The sequence below is a fragment of the Lithobates pipiens genome, unplaced genomic scaffold, assembly GCF_037356315.1.
Source record: "Lithobates pipiens isolate NorthernLeopardFrog02 unplaced genomic scaffold, aLitPip1_a1.2 Scaffold_61, whole genome shotgun sequence".
Lineage (NCBI taxonomy): Eukaryota > Metazoa > Chordata > Amphibia > Anura > Ranidae > Lithobates > Lithobates pipiens.
The window spans coordinates 356,684-380,765 of record NW_027507883.1 but is presented as its reverse complement, the minus strand read 5'-3'; the positions used below and the strand labels follow the sequence as shown (position 1 = coordinate 380,765).

Below are 24,082 nucleotides of genomic sequence, written 5' to 3'. Positions count from 1 at the left end.
TGCAAAACCTACTAGGTAACAAGGGAAGTATTAGTGTTGTAACGAACGGCCCAGTGTTTGTGTTGTGTGTAACATCACTTCCGTAACATTATATGATGGTTCCGCTGAACTATATTGCCGAAACTATGTTGGAACGCGCGGCGCGAGTGTTTGGAACGCATCGCGCATGCGCAGTATGCAATTTCTGGCGGCAACGTCACTTCCGCAGCATCCTGTGATAGGCAGCAAAATGTGACACTACACCGCACGTAGCTCAGCATAGGCACTACAAGTCCCAGCACTCCATAACCTAACAGCACACGTAGCTCAGCATGGTTATTTAAAAACTGATACGAGGTAACAAGGGAAGTATTGGTGTTGTAACGCCCAGTGTTTGTGTTGTTGTCTGCACAGTCACTTCCGTAACAATATGTGATGGTTTCGCTGGTTCAAAAGTTATTGCCGAACATATGTTGGAACGCACGGCGCTAGCGTTTGGAACGCACGGCGCATGCGCAGTACGCAATTTCTGGCGGAAACGTCACTTCCGCAGCATCCTGTGATAGGCAGCATAATGTGACACTACACTACACTACTACAGTGCCGAACTACATTTCCCGTCGGACCTAGCGCGGAGTTAACGCATGCGCGCTGTGTTGTTTCTGTCCGCCTCTCCCCCAGGCTCTCCAATAAAAGCTTCCATCCTAGGTGCAGTGCCCTTTGCTTGGTATCCCTGTGTGACAGGTCTGTGTTCGGGGGTGTAGGGAAAGTGCTGAGCGGGAATGGCAGGTGATCGCCGGAATGTATCTTCTGGGGGATCCGGCTCTTTCCAGCGTGAGCTAGGCCGCTGCTTCACTTATTACAACAAACACCTAACGAGACTTCACCAGAAACTGAGGGACACCGAGATTCTTCCGGGACATCAAACATACTTATAGCGGCCCTGAGTCTGACATTAGAGCTGGAGACCTTGGTAAGTGGGCTGCGAGCCGTGCGTTGTATGGCGTATTCCTGTTGGGGTGATGGGGGGTCCTCTCCCCAGGCTGCTCCAATGGACAGAGGTGTGTTTTTACTTCATAGACCAACTAACTGGTGACGGGACCCCTCAGTCGCACTCCATGCGTTTGTTTCCATCTATGTGTATTTAATGAATTTGTATTGGTGTGTTTGGGGTGCATTTATTGGCATTATTTGTAACTCTTTATTTGGAGGACCTTTTTACATAATTGTCATTTGTTCAGTGGGAAAAAGTTTTAAAAGGGGCAAATGCGGACAGATGACATCCTTTTCCATATTTTGCAGCCATAAAAAAGGGATTTCCTCCTTTCCACTACCCAAGGCTATAAACTTTCAGATACAAACAGATGTATATGGATGTGCGTCCATTGACATTCGTTGTGGTTAAATCTGGGCCATCTGGAAAACTGACAGACTGATTCAGAGGTTTTATTTTTTGGCACAGAAGTGGTGTAAACTAGGCTCATTGAAATGGGGTGTGTTTTATTTTTTTTATTTTTTTTTTAAAGACATCGGGTTTAAAAACGCAATCAACAACTTCACATTGTGTAAATGAGTCTTTGTGCAGCTATGGGGTGAGTTGAGAACAGTTTGGTGTTCAGTATATACAAGTGATTATTTCAGGGTGATCTTTGCAGATTTTATTTATTTTTTTGTTACTTTTATATACTCCTATTGAATTCTGTTTGGGCTAAAAAATGCTTGAGACCCCCTTCACACCTGAGCGATTTTCTGGTTGTAGCTTTAAGGCTAGGTTCACAACGCTGCGATTCCACTGCAGGTTCCCGCATCGCATGTCTCCCAGCGGCAGTTCACACTGCCCTATGCTTAATGACCCCTCCAAATTAGTTCGCATATCGCAGTGCGATCTACAAACTCGGACAGGAATCGGATCGCATGGTGTGAACACCCATGCGATCCGATTCTGCTGCAGACCAAAAAAGGGTCCTGTACGAGTTTGGGCCGGATGCGATCTGAATTCAGCCATACTATCAGTATGGCTGAAATCACATCGCAGAGATCACTTGTGATTTGCAGTGCGGTGTGAATCACATCCGATCTCTTACACCGCAGCAGTGTGAACCCAGCCTAAAATCTTGTACACACGATCAGATTTTTGGAAGACTGTTTTTTTTTTTCTTCCATGATAGTCTCATGTCGAATGTTAAGAGGTTACTTGCCATAAGAAAATTCTCGTATGATGGAATACATCTTCAGCAGTGATGTAATGTGTTGACTGGTTTTGTATGTATTCTTTCATTTCTGAGTACCCATGGTCTTGCAATTACAATTTTTTTTTATTTCTTTTCAGACACAAACTGTACTAATTAAACAAATGTACCACTGAGTTCACATACGACAAACAATTTAGGCCCCTTTCACACATGCGGATGATATGTCTGTATTTCATCCATCCATTTGCGGATGAAATACGGGCATACATTCATCCCTATGGGATAGCGGGTGTCTGCGGATGAACATCCGCAGACACCCGATTTCCTCCAACACTCCGATTCTGCAGACGGAGGAAAATCCTATTTTTCTATCCGTCTGCAGAGCGGATCGGATGAACACGGACAGACGGTCCGTGCTCATCCGATCTCCATAGAGGAGAGCTGACAGGGCGGTCCCCGCACAGTGTGCGGAGACCACCCTGTCTGCAACCGGCTCAGCGGGGACAACGGAGCGATCCCTGCTGAGCGAGCGGATCATCACAGGGCGGATCATTACTGATCCGCCCCGTGTGAAAGAGGCCTTCTAGTCTGTGCATCCAGATTTTGTCTGGCAAAAACCATAATCGGCTGTCGAAAGGACCATACTAACGATCCGAAAATCGGCAGATTGTTTGTCTGTTGAAATTTTACTCCCGATTTTTGGATTGTGTGTATGGGCCTTAAGCCTCGGTTCACACTGATTGTGGGTTAGAAATCATGCGAGTTGAGCTGAACTCACACAATTTCAAACCCTCATGTCAGTCTGACTTCGGCAGCGATTTCAAAGACCTATGTGATGGTTACTGCACAGACGTCTATTGAAATCGCTCCCGAATTTGCCAAAATTAGTGCAGTAACTACTTTTGGGAATTGGTGTGGAATCACACTGATTAGGCTGGTGCTGTAGTTGCTGATTTGGCATGCCAAATTGCCTCGATGTGAACCTGTTCTAAAACACTTAACAAGCTACAATCTTAAATGGCACCAGTTCACATCTTAGTGTTCTGCCACCTGAAGCAAAAAGCCTGTCGCTCAAAGGACATGAGCTGCTTTTTTTGGCAGATTACATTTTTTTTTTTTTTTGGTCCCGTAGACTTTAATAGAAGTCATGCGGTTTATGGGTGTTTTGCCATGCCTCTTCTCAAACTGCAGCTCTCCACCCCTAATCTCCAACCATATTGCTTTCTATTGGCAAAACAAAAATTCCAGAAGCTGTAATGCACTTCAGTAAACTCCCCAAAAAAAGCTCAAACACCTGAAAGTCACCCTGATCAGAGTGTGAACGGATCCTGAAGCAGGTCAAAAGAAACTCCTGTACTTTTCTGAGCTACAGGGTTCAAGCAATACTTCACTAAGGTGTGGACAAACGAAAGCCATGCGACTTTGAATGTTGAGCGTTTTGGAGCTTTGAGCTACAGACTGCTCAGGTGTGAATAAAGGCTTGTACACCCTATAAGAAAATCGGCTGAATGTTTTCCACCAAGGAATTTTCGTATTGCGTGTACACACCTATTGACAGCTGATTCAGAATTTTCATAAGAAAATTCCCAAAGGGGCAAACTCCAAATTATTTTTCTTGTAGGGAACAGCAGGAACTATTTTCGTTTCGAAAAATCAGAAAAGGGACTTCACATGATCTGAAACAAATGACAAAAAAAGCCTTTGTCCTATGACAATATTTGTAAGAATCTTCGTACGTCTTTCATCTGTTACAATTTGCTGTTAAACATCGAAATATGTAATGAACGTTCTCACGATTTTTTTTTTTTTTGTGTACCCCACTTTAGGGCTCTGAGTTCACTGTGGTGGATTTTTTTATTAATCTGTGTTCTGTTACTTTTGTTTTATAAAAGCATATATAAACCAAAGAACAAAAATGTATCCTGAAGTGGGACTGTTAAAGTATTGTTGCTTACCAGTCCTTCCTTAGATGTGGCTGCATTGGCTTTTTTTTTTTTTTCCACACTTTCTACCTTTTATGTTCACCTGATAATCCTGCCATTAGATCACTTCCTGTCCTATGGTGACAACCATACTGATTAGTAGTTTTTGCCCTAGGACAGGGAGAGTGTATTAGGACTACATGACACCTCCCTCTTCTCCAAAACAGTTTTTTTTTGTTTGTGTTTTTTTTCTCTAGTCTAAGAACATGGTGTACAGTGTTTACTAATATCAGTATAGCATGAAGACAGAGTACTGGAAGTTATGTGCTCACAGGATTTGCACTCAGGATTTCTGGCTGGATGAAGTTTTTCAATTTTTTATATCTGCTGGGGGGAAAAAAACAAACTTCCAATGGTACATTTGAGCAAATGGAGAAATAATTGTTGGAGTTTTCTAGGGCTGCAACTAACGATTATTTTTATAATCGATTAGTTGGCCGATTATTATTTCGATTAATCGGTTAATAACCTTAAAAAAAAGTGTGTCAAATTGACGTTCATTTTCAACCACAGTGACAGAAAAATTTGGAAATCATAGTAAACTTCTTAGTCAAAAGGAATTCTCAGACGGTGTTTGTGGTTTTCGTTCAGAAATTAAATTCATTTTAAAAACAGAATGTAAAAAACAAGTGAAAATTTCAAACAAAATTCTTTCATTCAGCGAATGTACAAAGATTTTTCGTCTGAATATTCTCATCTGAAAATTGATCAGTGTGGCCAGCATAAGGCTCGGTATACACCTATAAAGTTTGCTTTTGATCTGTTTCTGCCGTGCTTTTTGCAGTACGTTTTGTTTTTTGCGCATGTGATTTTAATGCAATTCGCATTTTTGCATTTTTTTGGGCAGATTAAAAAAACACAAATTGCTGCAAAAACGCATTACATGCTTTTTCTGCAGCTTCTCCATTGAAGTATGTTGAACCACTAAAGCACCATTTTGCGTTGAAAGTCCCTGACCCTTTCAGATGTGAACGTGTCTCATAGGAAACCATGTAAATGAACTGTAGTGCATTTCTGCAAAAAGCACCAATAAACACATAGATGTGAACCAGGTCTAAGACGTTTAGTAACATAATGGGGTTAAAAAAATGAAAATGAGCCCTTTATAGTAGAAAAAAGCAGATAATCACTACTGTAGGGGTTTATTTTTTTACTGTAGAACAGTGAAAGTAATATTTTTACAGTAGCCATTATTTGCTCTTTTTGTACTATCAAGAGCTCATTTTAGTTTTTTTAACACCATTATTTTACTGGCCGATTAATCGATTATGAAAATAGTAATCGATTAATTTCATAATCGATTAGTTGTCGATTAATCGATTAGTTGTTTCAGTCCTAGAGTTTTCACTTGTAACTTTATTGCTAGATACACGTTGAGCATGAAGGCATGCTTTGCTTTCTTCTGTATGTAAAAGAGGAAGTTGAGATGTGATTTGGGGAATTGGTCAGTGATTAAAGTGATTTCAAAGTGGTGTTTTTTTTTTTATGAATCAGAATTGCCTGCTGTGCAGTGGTTTTGCAGAGAGCAGCCCCTTCACTTCTGGGGTCCCCTGCTGGTTCCTCCTCCTGTCCTGAGTGCCCCCATAGCAAGCTGCTTACTATGGGGGAACTCATGGACCCGATTCTGAGCTGGGATGTGTCATTAATAGACACACAGCATGGCTCATCCCTGCTCCCTCACAGAATTTGACAGCATCAAGAGCCAGTGGCTGTCTCTGAGCTTGAGTGGAGGAGAACCAACATTGCTGCTCTTGGGCGTAAGGCTGGATTGTGATCGGGTTCTGGTAACTATTTAGAGGGTTGGGGGGAAGCTAACCAGTTGTGTACGTCGGCAGAATGGCACAGGCAGGCATATTGGCGTACAGGTATGTCCAATCTTTAATGCCGCCCTACCATCACGAGTCCGGTCGCGGGTCCCGCGGACTCGATCGCCGCGGACATACCCGCGATTGTCTCACGGGGCAGCTGAATAAAGAAATGCAACTAGTGACGCTGATCTCTGCTCCATGTGATTGGAGCAGAGATCAGTGTTCACTAAATGAAAGCCCAGCCCCCCACAGTAACACACCCCTAGGAACGCTTAACCCCTACACTGCCACCCACTGGTTAACCCCTTCACTGCCAGTGTCATTTACACAGGAATCTCTGCATTTATATAGCAGTGATTACTGTATAAATGACAATGGTCCCAAAATGTGTCAAATGTCCGATGTGTCAGCCATGTCGTCACAATAAAAATCACTGATTGCCACCATTACTAGTAAAAAATAAAGTAATAAAAATGCCATAAAACTATCCCCTATTTTGTAAACACTATAACTTTTGTGCAAATCAATAATCGCTTATTGCGGTTTTTTTTACCAACAATATGTAGAAGAATATGTATCGGCCTAAACTGAGGTAAAAATGTTTTTTATATACTTTTGGGGGAAATTTATTATAACAAAGTAAAAAATTCGTTTTTTCAAAATTGTCGCTCTATTTTTGTTTATAGTGCAAAAAATAAAAACCGCAGAGGTGATCAAATACCACCAAAAGAAAGCTATATTTGTGGGAAAAAGATGTCAATTTTGTTTGGGAGCCACGTCGCAAGACCACGCAATTTCAGTTAAAGCGACGCAGTGCCGAATCGCAAAAATTGGTCTGGTCTTTGACCAGCTAAATGGTCCGGGGCTGAAGTGGTTAACATTCATGCAGAGCATGCTTTAGGATGAAAAACCTTCAGACTTTACAACCTCTTTAAGCTGTATAAACACAAACATTTACCCATAAGTAATGCTATGGATAAGTGATCTTGCAAGGTTACAGATCTTATGCTGTCCACTGTTGCAGGATGCATAGCAGATCTGCTAAATTTTGTGGGGCTGGATTAAAAAGGGTATTTGCAGACGCCAAACAAAAGTTTACAAACAAAAGAAGCAAACACAAGCTAGTAAGAAAACATCACAGATTCTCCAGGCGATATTTGTAACATAAGGGGCACTATTGACTGTTTCATGCTGTGTATTCATTTAGTGCTGTTAATGTTGCTGTAGGTAGTGTTATTAAATGAGAGAAAAATGTACTTGTTGCATAAAATACAACAGAACTTTTTTGTTGCTTTGATGCTCAGGTTTTCACTTTCTACATTTTTGTTTAAATTTACAAGGTGTTTTTTTTTTTTTTTTTTTTTACCACTTGCCATGCAGGCCAATTCTGTGCAGTACTTAAAATGGTCAGAGGTGGGTATTGGGGTCCCCCAGGGTTCTGTGCGCAATACTAAGCTAAGCAGCGAAATTGCTTCTCTGCAGGATGTGGAAACTTTGCAAAAAGATCTGAACAAATGGATGGGATGGGCAACTACATGGCAAATGAGGTTCAAGTAATGCAAATGAGGTGTAAAATAATGCATTTGGGTGGCAAAAATAGAGAAAATTGAGTACTGTTCGTGATGTTTTTTTATTTTCACAAACATACCATTTTTCAGGACAAGCTTTCGGGGTATGTCCCAGTCTTCAAGGTCCAAGCAGTACTGATTTACACATTTTCTGTCACAATTGCACTAATACGGCTACAATCACATCAAGTATGGTGGCAAAAATATGAATGCAATCTATACACTGGGGGGAGAACCTCAGGGAGAATCTAGGATGGAAAAGGACTTGAGGTCCTATTAGATGATAGGCTCAGCAATGGCATGCAATGCAAAGCTGCTGCTAACAAAGTAGGGCTGAAACAACTAATCGATTATGAAATTAATAGATTACGATTTTCATAATCAATTAATCGGCCAGTAACATAAGCTAAAAAAACTAAAATGAGCCCTTTATAGTACAAAGAGCAAATCGCTACTGTAAATATTACTTTCAGTAGTGATTATCTGCTTTTTCTACTATAAAGGGCTCATTTTAGTTTTTTTAACCCCAATATGTTACTAAACGTTTAGACCTGGTTCACATCTGTGTTTTTTGGTGCTTTTTGCAGAAATGCACTACAGTAGGGCTGAAACGATTAATCGACATCATCGACATCATCGATAATAATTGATAATGAAAATCGTTGTCAACGATTTTCATTATCGATTAGTTGGTCTGCACCATGCGATCCGCGGAGGAAAGGCCGCGGCTTCGGCCAGGCTCCGGAGCTGGCGGCCATCTTGGCACACCCGGCGGCGGTGTTGTAAATTGTAACCCCGTCACTTCCGGTGCGGCTCCGTTGTAGTCATATTTTGCTGCTTATCAGAATGCTACGGAAGTGAGGTTGCCGCCAGAAATTGCGTACTTTGCATAGCGTTCCAAACACTCGTGCCGTGCGTTCCAACATAGTTTCGGTAATACTGTTCAGCGAAACCATCACATGTTCACCCACACAAGCTTTCTTGTACCATGTTTGTGGTAATCGTCAAGACTGTTGGGTTGTCAAGACAACCCACCCATCCAAAGCAGGTTATACAACTGCCCTCATACCTCCTTGAGATAAGTGGTGCTTGCTGTGTCTACTAGTGCAGCTCATCTGCTCCAATTCCTCTCTCCATTTACATGACTTTTGCAAAGAAGAATTTTCCTGTTGATGGAAACTTTCTGATCATCATGGGTGCATGTCCTAGCAGTATGGTAGTCCGTGGTTCCAGTTTTGCTGAAAAACTACCTACATTTTTTTTATGCCCTATAAATTTGACAGTTCTGGGGATGTTAATTTATGACACTCATCTAGTTTAAAGAGCAGATATATATCTAAAGTAATTCTGTAATCCTGTGAAGGGTTACAATTTCTTCCAAATGTAACCTTCTGCATGGTATAGGCTTCGCATTAAAACAAGGCTGGTTCACATCTGGGCAGTGCATTTTGGGTGCGGCGCAATATAGGTGCACTACCATTGAAATTGCATGCAATTTCATGAAAACGCATCAAAAAAGCAGAACCCAAAATGCACAGATGTGAATAGGGCCTAAGTTGAAAATGGTTCTTATTTGACGCTCGCGCCGTGTGTTCCAACATAGTTTCGGCAATACGGTTCAGCGAAACCATCACATAATGTTACGGAAGTGACGTTAGACAACACAAACACTGGGCCGTGCGTTACAACACTAATACTTCCCTTGTAACCTAGTATCATTATTTACCAACCATGCTGAGCTACGTGCCGTGTTAGGTTCTGCATTGCTGGGACTTGTAGTGCCTATCCTGAGCTACATGCTTCAATGTTCAGTGTCCTCATCCTTATCCCCCTGCTTCAATGTTCAGTGTCCTCATCCCTATCCCCGGGCTTCAATGTTCAGTGTCCTCATTGTAAATTCAATTGTGACAAGCGTTCTTTCATATATATATATATTTTTAATAGTATTGGCTTTTTTATTTAGTTATTGTGCACTCTGAGATATATATTCATCACGTGGTATAATTTATAGATCAACATTTGATTGATTCATTTTTACATTGTGTGTTTATTTTTCATATTGTGCGTTTTTTGTATTTTTTTATTTTTTTTAAATATGATTTTATCCGATTAATCAAAAATAATCGGCCGATTAATCGATTATGGAAATAATCGTTAGTTGCAGCCCTACACTACAGTTAATTTACATGGTTTCCTACGGGACACGTTCACACCTGAAAGGGTCAGGGACTTTTAACGCAAAATGGTGCTTTATTGGTTCAATATATTTCATTGGAGAAGCTGCAGAAAAGAATGTAATGCGTTTTTGCAGCAATTTGTGTTTTTTAATCTGCCCAAAAAAAAGCAAATAGCAGTAAAATCACATGCGCAAAAATCAAAACACACAGAAAAAGACACTGCAGAAACAGATCAAAAGCAACCTGCATAGGGGTATATTGAGCCTTATGCTGGTCACACAGATCAATTTTTGGATGAGAATATTTTTTTTTTTTATAAATTCTTTTTTCCATTTTTTCTTTCCATAAATTTTCATCTATCACACAGCTCGTCGGGTTGTGGTCTGATGTAAATAGGCCAATTGAGGCTTCCACTAGGGATGCAATCACGTTCTGGGAGAATAGTATGTAATCAATTCTAGAATAAGATTTATATTTTGCCAATAAAAATGTATAATCTCTGCTGTGTATGGACAGCCCTCCAGCTTTCAATCAGCTGCAATTCTTGCATCATTCTCTTTACTTTCCTTAATTTGACATATGATAGATGAGACAAGCCTTTTGATGTATCTTTTATTGGATCCAAAGCCATATTTAGGTCGCCTCCTAACACCACTATTCCCTCTTTATGATGTACAATCTAAGTAAATTTCTAGAGAGATTACTTGATCTTCATTTGGCAAAACTGTTTTTACCAATGTCACTTTTTGACAGCCCAAGGTACCCTTTACTATCAGGAGACGGCCTTCCTCATCGGTATATACCCCTTCTTCCTTTCATGGTATCTGTCTTTTTATTAAAATAAACGCCCCACAGGATTTCGAATTTTGTGAGGTGCTGTGATATACCGAAGGGAAATAGTGATTTTTACTCCATGGGGTCCTATCCTTTTTAAAATGAGTTTCCTGCAAAAAAACTATTTGAGATTTAAGTCTCCAACTCCATTGTTGTGTACGTTTCTCCGGGGTATTTAATCCCTTAACATTGCATGATGTAAAATTTTTTTTTTGTTGCTGGTCAGATCCACAAAAAAAGAGGGGGGGGGGGAGAGGGGGAAGAGGAAAAAAAGCAACCCACCCCCCAAAACAACCCCTTATTTTAAATAGATGAGACAATTACTAAATCCGGAGCGGTCCTAAAAAAAAAACGCCTCCGACTTTTCTTCCACCTGGAGGAGAGGTGTTTAATATGGGGGTGTTAGTGAGCAAAAAATTGTTGGTGAACCGTGCCCACAATCCGCGCACTCTACACAAACCATAATTTTTTTACCACACATCTTATTCTTATTATCATAGACATATTATCATAATTTTTACTTAGTCCTAACATTTTCACATATCTCAATTTTTCACCTTTATTTCCTCTTTTCCCTTTCCCTTCCCAGTCTTCTCTCCCTTCTCTCCCTCCTTTCCCTCATTGTTCCCAGTTCCTACTGCTGCCCTTTTTCTTTTTTTTCCCTTTTATTTCAAAAGAAAAAAAAATAAACCCCCCCCCCCTTTTAACGAGAGAGGAGGGAAAAAACCCACCCCCAAAACAACCCCTTTAAATGAGACAAATACTAAATCTGGAGCAGTCTTCAAAAACAAAAAACACCACACGTAGTTTCCTCTCCCTCTCTCCCCCTCCCTTCTCCCATCCCTTCCCCCCACTCTCCACCCCATGCATGTGTATACCCATACCCTTACATAAATCCAGAACCATATATATCGATGTGCACACATTATCTGACACTTCCATTCTACCATCCTCCCCTCCTCCCAAATCACCGTACCTCCCGACCTGCTTCTCCATATGGAAGCAGTCCTATTAAACCAAATCATTTTATGTGTCATATTTGTGCAAAAAAAACCTCCCAATCCTTCCCCATATGGGAGCAGTCCTATTAAACCAATCTACATTCCATGTATGTGTCATATTTGTGCAAAAAAAAAATTATCGTATATTATCACCCTTCGTTTAAACTTCATATCCCTTGTTAGTGCACTAAAACTTTTAACTCTTTATACGTGCTTATGCATGCATGCACATGTGTCGTAATAAAAAAAGGAAAAGTGATCCACATTGCTTCTTTCCACCTCACAACATACACCAAAATCTTTTACCCCTCTAAGACAACGAGTGACAGGAAAAAAACACAAAAAAATAAAAATAAAAAAATTTAAAAATAAAAACCACACGAGTCCCGGAGATAATATCTAAGGTACTTGTATCCCTCTTTCATGCATAGTTCCTCTCTGGGAGGAAAAAAAGGACCCAAAAAAAGTTAATCAGGGAAGGAGGTCCTTTGTTTCTTAATGTGGGGTCAGTCTTTTCTTCTACTTCACTTTGGTGATCCACATCTTGGTCCCTCTGATCCCTCCATTCTACCATTCTATCCTTCCTTTTGTTAGAAAAATCTCTTCTCCTATTATCAAGGGGTCTTTCCAGTTAGGTATCCCAATCATTTCTGATCCTAGAAATTGGAACAGATCTGGTAACTGCTTATGGTTGTATAGAGATTAAACAAGTCCTTTTTTAATTATCAACGAAATTGGGTACCCCCATCGATATGTTGCCCCCTTGAGTAACAAGTGATCTAATAATGGCTTTGACAATCGACGTCTGTCGACAAAGATCTGAAAAAATTTGTATCTAGTGTTTATCAAACTCCACTGGGCTCTTTCTCCATGCAGCTCTTATAAAAGTGTACTCTGCAGAGAACGTCTCTGGGAGCTTTCGGGGCATTTCTCTGAAACGCCGGAATCCTATGCACACGATCAAGCTAAATCTGCGTATCAGGGGGATTACCCAGCAGTTCATTAAAAATACTCAATAATACTACTCTTAACTCCGTAGCTGTCACCATTTCTGTAATACCTTTTATTTGCAGATTGTTTCTTCTGCTTCTGTTTTCAGATTCCTCAAAATGTAGCTGCAGACTAGTCAATATACTTCATTGGAGAAGCTGCAGAAAAGAATGTAATGCGTTTTTGCAGCAATTTGTGTTTTTTTTAATCTGCCCCCAAAAAATGCAAATTACAGTAAAATCACGTGCACAAAAATCAAAACGCACAGCAAAAGGCACTGCAGAAACAAATCAAAAGCAAACTGCATAGGTGTATATCGAGCCTTATGCCGGCCACCCAGATCAATTTTTGGATGGGAATATTCAAACAAAACTTTGTACATTCGCTGAATGAAAGAATTTTGTTTGAAATTTTCACTTGTTTTTAAAATTAATGTAATATCTGAACTAAATCCACATACTGTCTGAAATTTCCTTTGACTAAGAAGTTTTCTATTTCTTAATTTTCCCATCACTGTGGTTGAAAATCAACATCAATTTGACCCACTTTTTTTTTACGGTTATTAATCGAAACAATAATCGGCCAACTAATCGATTATGAAAATCGTTAGTTGCAGCCCTATAACAAAGCAAACAGAATATTGGCATGCATTAAAAGGGATCAACTCCAGAGGTAAAACAAAAATTGTCCCACTCTACAAGACTATGGTCCGGCTGTACCTGGAGTATGCTGTCCAGTTCTGGGCACTAGTCCTCAGGATGGATGTACTGGAAATGGAGCAAGTACAAAGGGCAACACAGCTAATAAAGGGTCTGGAGGATAATTTTTTTTCCCCCTTACCCTAGAGAATAAAATGGCAGTCATAATACTTTCACACCGTATTTGTGCAGCGGTCTTAGTAGCACACTTTTTTGGAATCTTTACACTTTACTGTTTTTAATTTAAAAAAAAGTTGGCTCAATTTATCTTTCACAATATCAAAACAATTACGCTGAGTAAATTGATACCAAACATGTCGCGCTTCAAAATTGCGCATGCTCATGGAATGGTGACGAACTTTTATCCTTAATCTCCATAGGCGACATTTAAAAAATTCTACAGGTTGCATGTTTTGAGTTGGAGGAGGTCTAAGGCTAGAATTATTGCTCTCGCTCTACCGATTGTGGTGGTTTCATATGTGGCCGGTACTCACGTATGTGTTCGCTTCTGCACACGAGCTCGGTGGGACGGGGTGTCTAAAATGTTATATATTTTCTTTACACTGTTTCTAATAAAAGGAAAGAAAAAAAATCTATGGACGAAAGTGACGTTTTGACATCGCTTCCGCCCTGCAATGATATGAAGATGGGTGGGGAGGCCCATCTTCCCCCTAGTCTCCATACCCAAGAAGAGACCATCTGCCGGCTCCAATAAGTGGTGGGGAGGGGGGTCCACCACAGACCACTCTTAACAGAAAGCGGACTGCTGGCTGAAGAGGGTACTGGGGTTATGGCAGCTAGCTTCACTTTGTTTTCATGGAAGGTACTCACAAGGGATGTAAAGCTTCCAAAAGCACCCTCGAAAGATGGTTAAAACAAGCCATTAGGGTCCTCTTTTGGGTCTGGAACCTCCAGAAGGGATTTTGCCTCATTCGACTCGAGCAGTAGTGGCATCATGGGCAGAAAGGGCTGGGGCATCTCCTGAGAAAATTTGCAAGGCTGCCACATGGTCCAGTTTTTCAACTTTTATAAGGCACTACCGCTTGGATCTGCTTTCAGCCTCGGACCAATCCTTTGGTAGGAAGGTTTTACAGGCAGTAATCCCACCCTGAAGTAAGTTTCTCGGTTATCCTCTCCAAGGTGCTGTCCTGAAAGGCGAAGGGAGAAAACCTTTGTTAGACTTAGGCTGCTTTCACACTGGGGCGGGAGCAGCGTCGGCGGTAAAGCGCCGCTATTTTTAGCGGCGGTGTGCGGGCGCTAGCGGGGTGGTTTTAACCCCCGCTAGCGGCCGAAAAGGGGTTAAACCCGCCCGCAAAGCGCCGCTGCAGCGGCGCTTTGCCGGCGGTATTGCCGCGGTGTCCCATTGATTTCAATGGGTAGGAGCGGTATAGGAGTGGTGAATACACCGCTCCTTCACCGCTGCAAAGATGCGGCTAGCAGAACTTTTTTCACCGTCCTGCCAGCGCATCGCTCCAGTGTGAAAGCCCTCCGGCTTTCACACTGGAGTTAAAGTGGCCGGTTTTTTTCAGGCGTTACACAGGCGCTATTTTTAGCGCTGTAACGCCTGAATACCGCCCCAGTGTGAAAGCAGCCTTACTGGTGACGGTATTTCTATTAGCCTTTCAGGACAGCAGCCCACTTCCCTCCCTAGGTAATGTATAATTGTAGGGCTTGGTAACTGCTTATATTTTCCAGCATATCTGAGGGTTTCTCAGTAACAGACGGCATGGGAGAAGCAGCTGCTTTTAAAAGGGGCGTTGTCACGTTTCCTGTGAAGAGGTGGAGCTACACTCCAAGGTGCTGTCCTGAAAGGCTTATAGAAATGCAGTCACCAGTAAGTCTAAGAGTAGACCAGTGCATGTATCTTTGTGGCATTTGGAACACACCCATGCCATGTTTTAATGCAGCAGAAAATTTACATCATATTTGCACTTGGTGTCATCCAGCTGTATTGCATGCTGTTCGTGCACACTCTGTAACTATGGGATTTGTTTTCTGTGCAAAAAACCTGGTTGAGCCTGCTGTGTTGTCTCCCCTTCCTGTCCATGTCTTCACTGCAATTGGGGATTCTACAGAGTAGTGTTGACACCTAGTGCACATGCTCACTTTATGGTGTTTACCGTCAGCATTTCCTTCCTATCGGATCAACCCATGTGACTATATAGTCCATTGATATGCAATTAGTGGACCTCCAGCTGTTGCTAAACTACAAGTCCCATCATGCCTCTGCCTCTAGCTGTCATGCTTGTGACTCTAAGGGTCTTGCTATGCCTCATTGGGAATTGTAGTTCTGCAACAGCTGGAGGTCCGCTAATTGCATATCCCTGATAAAGTCGCACACAGGGCTTTTTTTCTCAGAAAATGGGTGCTGGAACTCGCCCTTCCCAGCCAATGCCCCAAACTAACCACAACCCCATCCACACCACACCCACAACTCCACCCCCTGGCACACTTTCCTTTAGAGGTGAAAATTACATGGCTGCCAAATAGTGGGTGTGATAGAGGCTCAGAACTGCGTATTGCAGAAGGCACACGGTTCAGAAGAGTGAAACACGCAGGGTACACGTCTCAGGAGTATTTATTGTGCAGGAGTACATATCATACAGGGTGCAGTAGCCATAAACATGTACAGTATGTACCATACAGCATAGACTATGATCAGGAGTATAATGTACACTGTAGATACATAATCTGAGGCCAATGATTCACACTCCTAACCACTACCTGTAAACTGTGCTACATTATATAATGACCCATGTTCTCTTTATACTAGGCTGTTACATACTTCTGACCACTGCACTCTGCTGAACTCTGTAGATGTATTTTGCATGCTCCTGCCTGCTATAATCCCCACATAGAGTGGTTGGATTATTCAACATATAGCCCTGTGTACAGAGTGCAGTGGTCAGGAATATGTAATAGAGTGTAATTTGCAGTCCAGCATACAGTGTGCAGGGGTCAGGCGTGCGTAGTGTAAAACCCATTGTACAGAATTCATTAGTATTGTCCAGGGGCAATTAATGTAACATGACTAAATGCTATGTAATGTATAGCACAGCATAGTTATGACTAGGTAATGTACAAGGTATTTTACCAAATCCTCACTGTTGCACCCTGCATACCCTACCATACAGGACATACTCTTGGTTACTGAACTCTGTATACCTTGCTGCCTCTCAGCAAAGTTCCCTTATCCTCTCCAAGCAAAAATCCTCCACCCCTCAAAGTAATTAATTGCTCGCCTCTGTGCAAATCCTCAGCTCTGTGCCCAACAGCCACAACCCACCTACACACCACCCCATCCACAGTTCAGCTCTGTACTTTCCACAGTTCACCTTAGGCTAAGGTGACCAGATTTTTTAAATGAAATCCGGGGACATTTTTTTTATTTTTTATTGGCAAAACGGTAAACTCTTTTATAAGCATATTTTCCACAAATTACATATGAAGTATGTGGTATGTGTTTATGGAATGATTGTATGATGCATATACATCTCTCACATTTCATGCATGAGATAAGTATGATGCGTTTTAGAATTGTTTGGGGTATGACTACTAAATGTTATAAGATAGAGAAAAAAACTTAGAGGGAGGGATGGGGTGGCAAAATTTTAATTGAATCCAGACACTTTTATTTATGGGTGCTGTGGTGGCACGTGAGGTAAGTGAGGGTGCTAATATGGCACGCTACTGCACATTTGTGGGTGTGCCCAGCAAGTGGGCATGGTCAGCAAGTGGAGGTTTCTTCCTGATGGCGTACAATGGTGATCAGTATGTCCTGGCCTCTGTAATACACAACCCTACACTTCCTTTATACAATTCTACAAATTGACTTATAAGTGCAATGGTAAAACGTATAAATATCCAGTGCAAATCAACCAATGTACTGAAAAAATGGTGGTGTCACCCTCCTCTACAAAATATTTTGAGAAATTGCAGAGCTTCAATATGCAAATAATGGTGAAACCCCCTAAATACAATAATACCAGTGATGCAAATCAATTATATTAACCACTTAAACCCCGGACCAATTGTCAGCCTAAGGACAAGGTCTTTTTACAATTTCACACTGCACTGTTTTAACTGGTAATTGCGCGGTCATGCAATGTTGTACCCAAACGAAATGTGTCCTTTTCTACCCACAAATAACTTTCTTTTGATGGTATTTGATTGCCTCTGCGATTTATTTTTTGTGATATAAATAAAAAAAACAAAAATTTTGAAGAAAAAGATTTTCTACTTTTTGTTATAAGAAAAATCCAATAAACTAAATTTTAGTCATACATTTAGGCCAAAATGTATTCAGCCACATGTCTTTAGTAAAACAAAAATGTCAAGGGTATATTTGTTTGCGCAAAAGTTATAGCGTCTACAAACGAGTACATTTTCTGGAATTCGCAGCTTTTCATTTTTGACTGCCTATCATTTCTTGAGGTGTTAATGGCAGGGCAGTACACCCCCCCCCAAAAAAATGACCCCATTTTGGAAAGTAGACACCCCAAGGAAATCTGAGAGGCATGTTGATTCCATTGAATATTTTTATTTTTTTGTCCCAAGTGATGGAATAATGACAGTTTACAAAAAGTTGTCACTAAATGATATATTGCTCACACATGCCATGGTTAGATGTGTAATTGCACCCCAAAATACATTTCTACACTTCTGAGTACGGGGGGACAAATTTAAATTTCTCATTGAAGTATATTGAACCAATAAAGCACCACTTTGCATTAAAAGTCTCTGACCCTTTCAGATGTGAACGTGTCCCATAGGAAACCATGTAAACGAACTGTAGTTCATTTCTGCAAAAAGCACCAAAAAACAGATATGAGCCAGGTTTAAGACATTTAGTAACATAATAGGATCAAAAAAACTAAAGTTAGCCCTTTTTATAGTAGAATAAGCAGATAATCGCTAATGTAAGGGGTTCCTTTTTTTTTTTTTTACTGTAGAACAGTTACAGTAGTGGTGATTTGTTGTTTTTGTACTATAAAGAGCTCATTTAATTTTTTTTACCCCATTATGTTGCCGATTAATCGATTATGAAAATGGTAATCGATTAGTTCAGCCCTAGTATGCCCACCATTAGAATGCCTCCCTTCATCCACCCACGTCTAATGATGTGCATACATGCACCATTTATATATGCCGAAGCATGGGGGCATTCTCCTGCAAAAAACGTATGCCGCTGTCTGAATTTTTGACCCGTATGTACGCGGAATTAGGAGCAAAATCGCTCCTCTGCACCTGCTGCCCCCATGCTTTGGCATATATGCTTTTTTTTTTTTTTTTTTAACTGTGGTGGTGAAATCGCCTCCTACAGCGTTAGTCACGGCTTTTCGTATCGTGTGAGCAAACGCTGTTGCTGTCAAGATCCGCGCTGCAACGGAATGGCACACCTGAAAACAAAAAAGGTTAACAAAACACAATAAAGTGTAAAAAAAATACCTGAAAAGCAAGCATGATAAAATATAATATATTGCATAATAGAATACAGTAAAGAGCAACAATAGAGAGAACAATAAAACGACAACTTTTTGTTTATTTTTTGTGGGGTTTTTTTACACTTTTTTTTTTTTTTTGTAACAGTTTGGGTCTATCAAAATGCAATGGCATCTTGGGAGACCCTGTGTAAGTGTCCTAGCCTGTGAAATGCTGTACCCTACGCTAAAAGTTCACTAGTATGTGGTAGCATTCAAAACACACCAATGCAAAGACTAGGATTGCCAGCAGTGTGGACAACAGGTGTCATGCCTATATCCGCACTTGGTACAGACACGACATCATCTTTGGGGGGGCTTGTTGGGTAGGGGTACTCGGGATGACATATGGAAAATGCCTCTCATGCAGCCGGCTTACTGCATTTGGTTGGGAATGGTGAGGTGCAGAACCGTCTGGATACAGAAGGTCTGTAACAATCTTTCTGATATAAAAAGGATAAAATCCCGCCTGAAGCTCTGTATAGCACATGAGCATTCAGCAAAGCCAATTGAAATAAGTAAACACACTTTTTTGTACCAGTTATTAATATATTCACTTCACTCTGGGTGTTACAGCTCTTTCAAAAGTCCACTGGGTGGCAGACCTATCTATGAAGTATGAAACTAGAGAGGGCGCACGCCAGCCCTAGTGTGTTAACGTTTATTAAAAGTAAACAATATTAAAACGCAGGTGTTGCATTCACAGATTGCCGATGTTGTGGCATCAAGATCAGACATCTATGGCTGTGTCCTCTCCCGGTTTGCAGGCTCTTTATAGTGGCTTGCAGCGAGATGTAATGAACACTTATGGGCTTAGTATAGGCTGCTAAGCACTATCACACTGTCCCACTCCGTTCACACACATGCACGGACCAGCCGGCTGTGTGTGACGTCACCAGGGGGAGGAGCTCTGCGTACGCGCTGACTGCTACAACGCATAACAAACTGTTACCACGACATGTTTCGGAGGCGTGGCCTCCTTCAGGTGATGCCCTCTAGTCTACCAGTGACTTAAGTATTCACGGTCCCTACCGCCCCCTCCTTGCTAGCAGCCAATGGCAAAAGCATCAGATCGGAAGCATGTCGTGGGACAAATCTAACAGAGGGATTAGTTTAGTAACAGTGGAAAATTTACCATATAAAGTTTTACACTGGCAACTCGAATAATCATAATAAATATCACAATGCAGCAAATGTTGCTATACCAATCTGAAATTAAGATAATAAAATGTGTGCATTTATATACACTGAGTGGAATGAAAATGCACACTACAGGATCTCATCAGATAAAAAAAATGTATGTGTATAAAATGAATTCAAAAGCTATATTGGCGTGTGCACCCTTCCTATATCCGTATATACATGAACATTAGGGCTGCAACTAACGATGATTTTCATAATCGATTAGTTGGCCGATTATTGTTTCGATTAATCGAATAATTGGTTAATAACCTTAAAAAAAATTGTAATTTTGCTGCGGTTTGCATTTTTACATTTTTTTTGCCCAATTTGTGGGCAGATTAAAAACACAAATTGCCGCAAAAATGCATTATTACATGCTTTTCTGCAGCTTCTCCATTGAAGTATATTGAGCCAAAAAAACAAAAAAGCACCATTTTGCGTTAAAAGTCCTTATCTTTTCTAAATATGCAGCAGCTGAAAAAACATGGATGTGAATGTGTCCCACAGAAAACCATGTAAATGAACTGTAGTGCGTTTCTGCAAAAAGCACCAAAAACAGAGGTGTGACCCAGGCCTGAGATGTTTATTAAAATAATGGGGTTAAAAAAACTTAAATTAGTACAAAAAGAGCAAATAGTCGCTACTGTAAGGGGTTCATTTTTTACTATGGGACAGTGAAAGTAATATTTACAGTAGCTCATTTTGTACTATAAAAAGCTAATTTTAGATTTTTTTTAACCCCATTATGTTAGTGGCTGATTAATCAATTATGAAAATGGTAATCGATTCATTTCATAAATCGATTAGTTGTCGATTAATCGATTAGTTTCAGCCCTAATGAACATGCATCTAAATTTTAAAAAATGCTAAAGTTTCATACTGTAATAGCTTCGGTACCTATTTCACCCATGTAGTAGATGCCTAAGGCTCGGTTCACACAGGCACGGCACGACTTGCAGCGCCGCGACCTGTACACGATCAGCGGCGACTTGCAAAACGACTTCTGTATAGAAGTCAATGCAAGTCGCCTGAAGTAGTACAGGAACCTTTTTTTCTAAGTCGGAGCGACTTGAGTCGCTCCTATTAGAAAGGTTCCATTTTACAGAATGGAGCGTGACTTGTCAGGTGGCTAAGTCGCCTGGACAAGTCGCCCCTGTGTGAACCGAGCCTTAATGTTTCTGGACCTTGAGCTCAGTAGTGATAAAAACGGTGATATCACATCCAAAACACATAAACTGCTGGCAACTCCTATTTACATCATAAGGCTCGGTTCACACAGGGGCGTGACTTGGCGTGACTTGGCGTGACTTGGCGTGACTTGGCGTGACTTGGCGTGACTTGGCGTGACTTGGCGTGACTTGGCGTGACTTGGCGTGACTTGGCGTGACTTGGCGTGACTTGGCGTGACTTGGCCCCGACTTACAACACTACTTTAAGTCGCGCCAGGCGACTTGCCGTGGCCAATCAGAGAATGAGCTCTCAGGGGGGGAAATCCTTTTGAGAGCTGATAATTCTGAGAGTCGCCTCTGTATAGACAGATCTGACTTGGAGGCGACCTCCATTGAAATCAATGGGTACCAGTCGCCTACAAGTCAGATTGAAGTAGTACAGGAACCTTTTCTGAAGTCTGAGCGACTTCAGTAGTGTGCATTAAGACGGCTCTCATTCACTTACATTGATTTCTACATGTTGTGCGACCTGAGGTGACTTGGGGCGACTTGAAGTCGGATCTGTGTCGCCCCTGTGTGAACCGGCACTAAGAGTTGCCACCATCCTAGATGGAAAGAAGACGGCTATATTATCCTAAAAAAAATCTTAGAAAAGGGATAAGAAAGCCATATTAAAAAGGCAAAGGACAGCTACAGGAATGGTATCCCTGATGAGAACAAGAATAAGACCATATGGGCAAAGGATCAGCAAGATACCCCTTTTCATTACGACCTTCAATGACCAACATTGGGCCATTAAAAGAGCTGTTCAAAAGCATTGGCCAATCCTGGGGCAGGACAAAACACTGGGAAAAATCCTCTCCAAGAAACCTCAGGTTGTGTTAGACGTGCAAAAAATGAAGAGTATCATTGCCCCTAGCCATCTAAAAAAAAAAAACACACAAAACCATCATCAAAACGTGTGAAATATTCCTCAATTAACATCGTAGGTAGTTTCAGATGTAAGAGTAAAAAATTTAAAGCATGTAGTAGTACGCAGTTTGTGGTCTATGGTTTGAGGTGCCCATGCGGGTTCCTCTATGTAGGCAGGACGGTACGTGAAATGAGGACCCGTTTTGGTGAGCATAGGAGGATTATAGAAAAGATTGAGAAGCACAGTGTACCATGTCATTTCAAGCACAAACATGAAGGTAGCACTAAGGGCCTTGAACTTTTTGGCGTAGAATCTATACCAATGTCTATTCCAGAAGGTGAACGCTTCGACCGACTGTAAACGAGAATCTTTTCGGATTTTTACATTAAACAGTATGGCGCCGGAAGTTAGAAATAGGTACCCTTATATGATGTATGTACAGCCTGGTAGCCATGGAATGTGTTGTAATATACATATATGGAAAATGTATACACACATAATGTACAAAAACCAAATTTTTTAATCCCTTTTTTTATCATTTTTGAATGTGTATGTCAATGTGCATATACAGTGCCTTGCGAAAGTATTCGGCCCCCTTGAACTTTTCAACCTTTTGCCACATTTCAGGCTTCAAACATAAAGATATAACATTTTTATTTTTTGTGAAGAATCACCAACAAGTGGGACACAATTGTGAAGTGGAACGAAATCTATTGGATTTTTGAAACTTTTTTTAACTAATAAAAAAATGAAAAGTGGGGCGTGCAAAATTATTCGGCCCCTTTACTTTCAGTGCAGCAAACTCACTCCAGAAGTTCAGCGAGGATCTCTGAATGATCCAATGTTGTCCTAAATGACTGATGGTGATAAATAGAATCCACCTGTGTGTAATCAAGTCTCTGTATAAATGCACCTGCTCCGTAATAGTCTCAGGGTTCTGTTGAAAGCGCAGAGAGCATCATGAAGACCAAGGAACACACCAGGCAGGTCCGTAATACTGTTGTGGAGAAGTTTAAAGCCGGATTTGGATACAAAAAGATTTCCCAAGCTTTAAACATCCCAAGGAGCACTGTGCAAGCGATCATTTTGAAATGGGAGTATCAGACCACTGCAAATCTTTGTAACAGTTTGTTATGCGTTGTAGCAGTCAGCGCGTACGCAGAGCTCCTCCCCCTGGTGACATCACACACAGCCGGCTGGTCCGTGCATGTGTGTGAACGGAGTGGGACAGTGTGATAGTGCTTAGCAGCCTATACTAAGCCCATAAGTGTTCATTACATCTCGCTGCAAGCCACTATAAAGAGCCTGCAAACCGGGAGAGGACACAGCCATAGATGTCTGATCTTGATGCCACAACATCGGCAATCTGTGAATGCAACACCTGCGTTTTAATATTGTTTACTTTTAATAAACGTTAACACACTAGGGCTGGCGTGCGCCCTCTCTAGTTTCATACTTCATAGATAGGTCTGCCACCCAGTGGACTTTTGAAAGAGCTGTAACACCCAGAGTGAAGTGAATATATTAATAACTGGTACAAAAAAGTGTGTTTACTTATTTCAATTGGCTTTGCTGAACGCTCATGTGCTATACAGAGCTTCAGGCGGGATTTTATCCTTTTTATATCAGAAAGATTGTTACAGACCTTCTGTATCCAGACGGTTCTGCACCTCACCATTCCCAACCAAATGCAGTAAGCCGGCTGCATGAGAGGCATTTTCCATATGTCATCCCGAGTACCCCTATCCAACAAGCCCCCCCAAAGATGATGTCGTGTCTGTACCAAGTGCGGATATAGGCATGACACCTGTTGTCCACACTGCTGGCAATCCTAGTCTTTGCATTGGTGTGTTTTGAACGCTACCACATACTAGTGAACTTTTAGCGTAGGGTACAGCATTTCACAGGCTAGGACACTTACACAGGGTCTCCCAAGATGCCATTGCATTTTGATAGACCCAAACTGTTACAAAAAAAAAGTGTAAAAAAACCCCACAAAAAATAAAAAAAAGTTGTCGTTTTATTGTTCTCTCTATTGTTGCTCTTTACTGTATTCTATTATGCAATATATTATATTTTATCATGCTTGCTTTTCAGGTATTTTTTTTA

The 24,082-nt window shown here is 41.1% G+C and overlaps 1 long non-coding RNA gene across 1 annotated transcript in view; it reads left to right on the top strand.

The window, feature by feature from the left end:
- Window positions 1–627: 627 nt before the first annotated feature.
- LOC143958286 (uncharacterized) overlaps window positions 628–24,082 on the top strand; it is a 303,168-nt gene continuing 279,713 nt past the window's right edge. The window contains exon 1 of the long non-coding RNA XR_013270120.1: window positions 628–952. This is a non-coding gene — a long non-coding RNA (uncharacterized LOC143958286). The remainder of the gene's footprint in view (window positions 953–24,082) is intronic.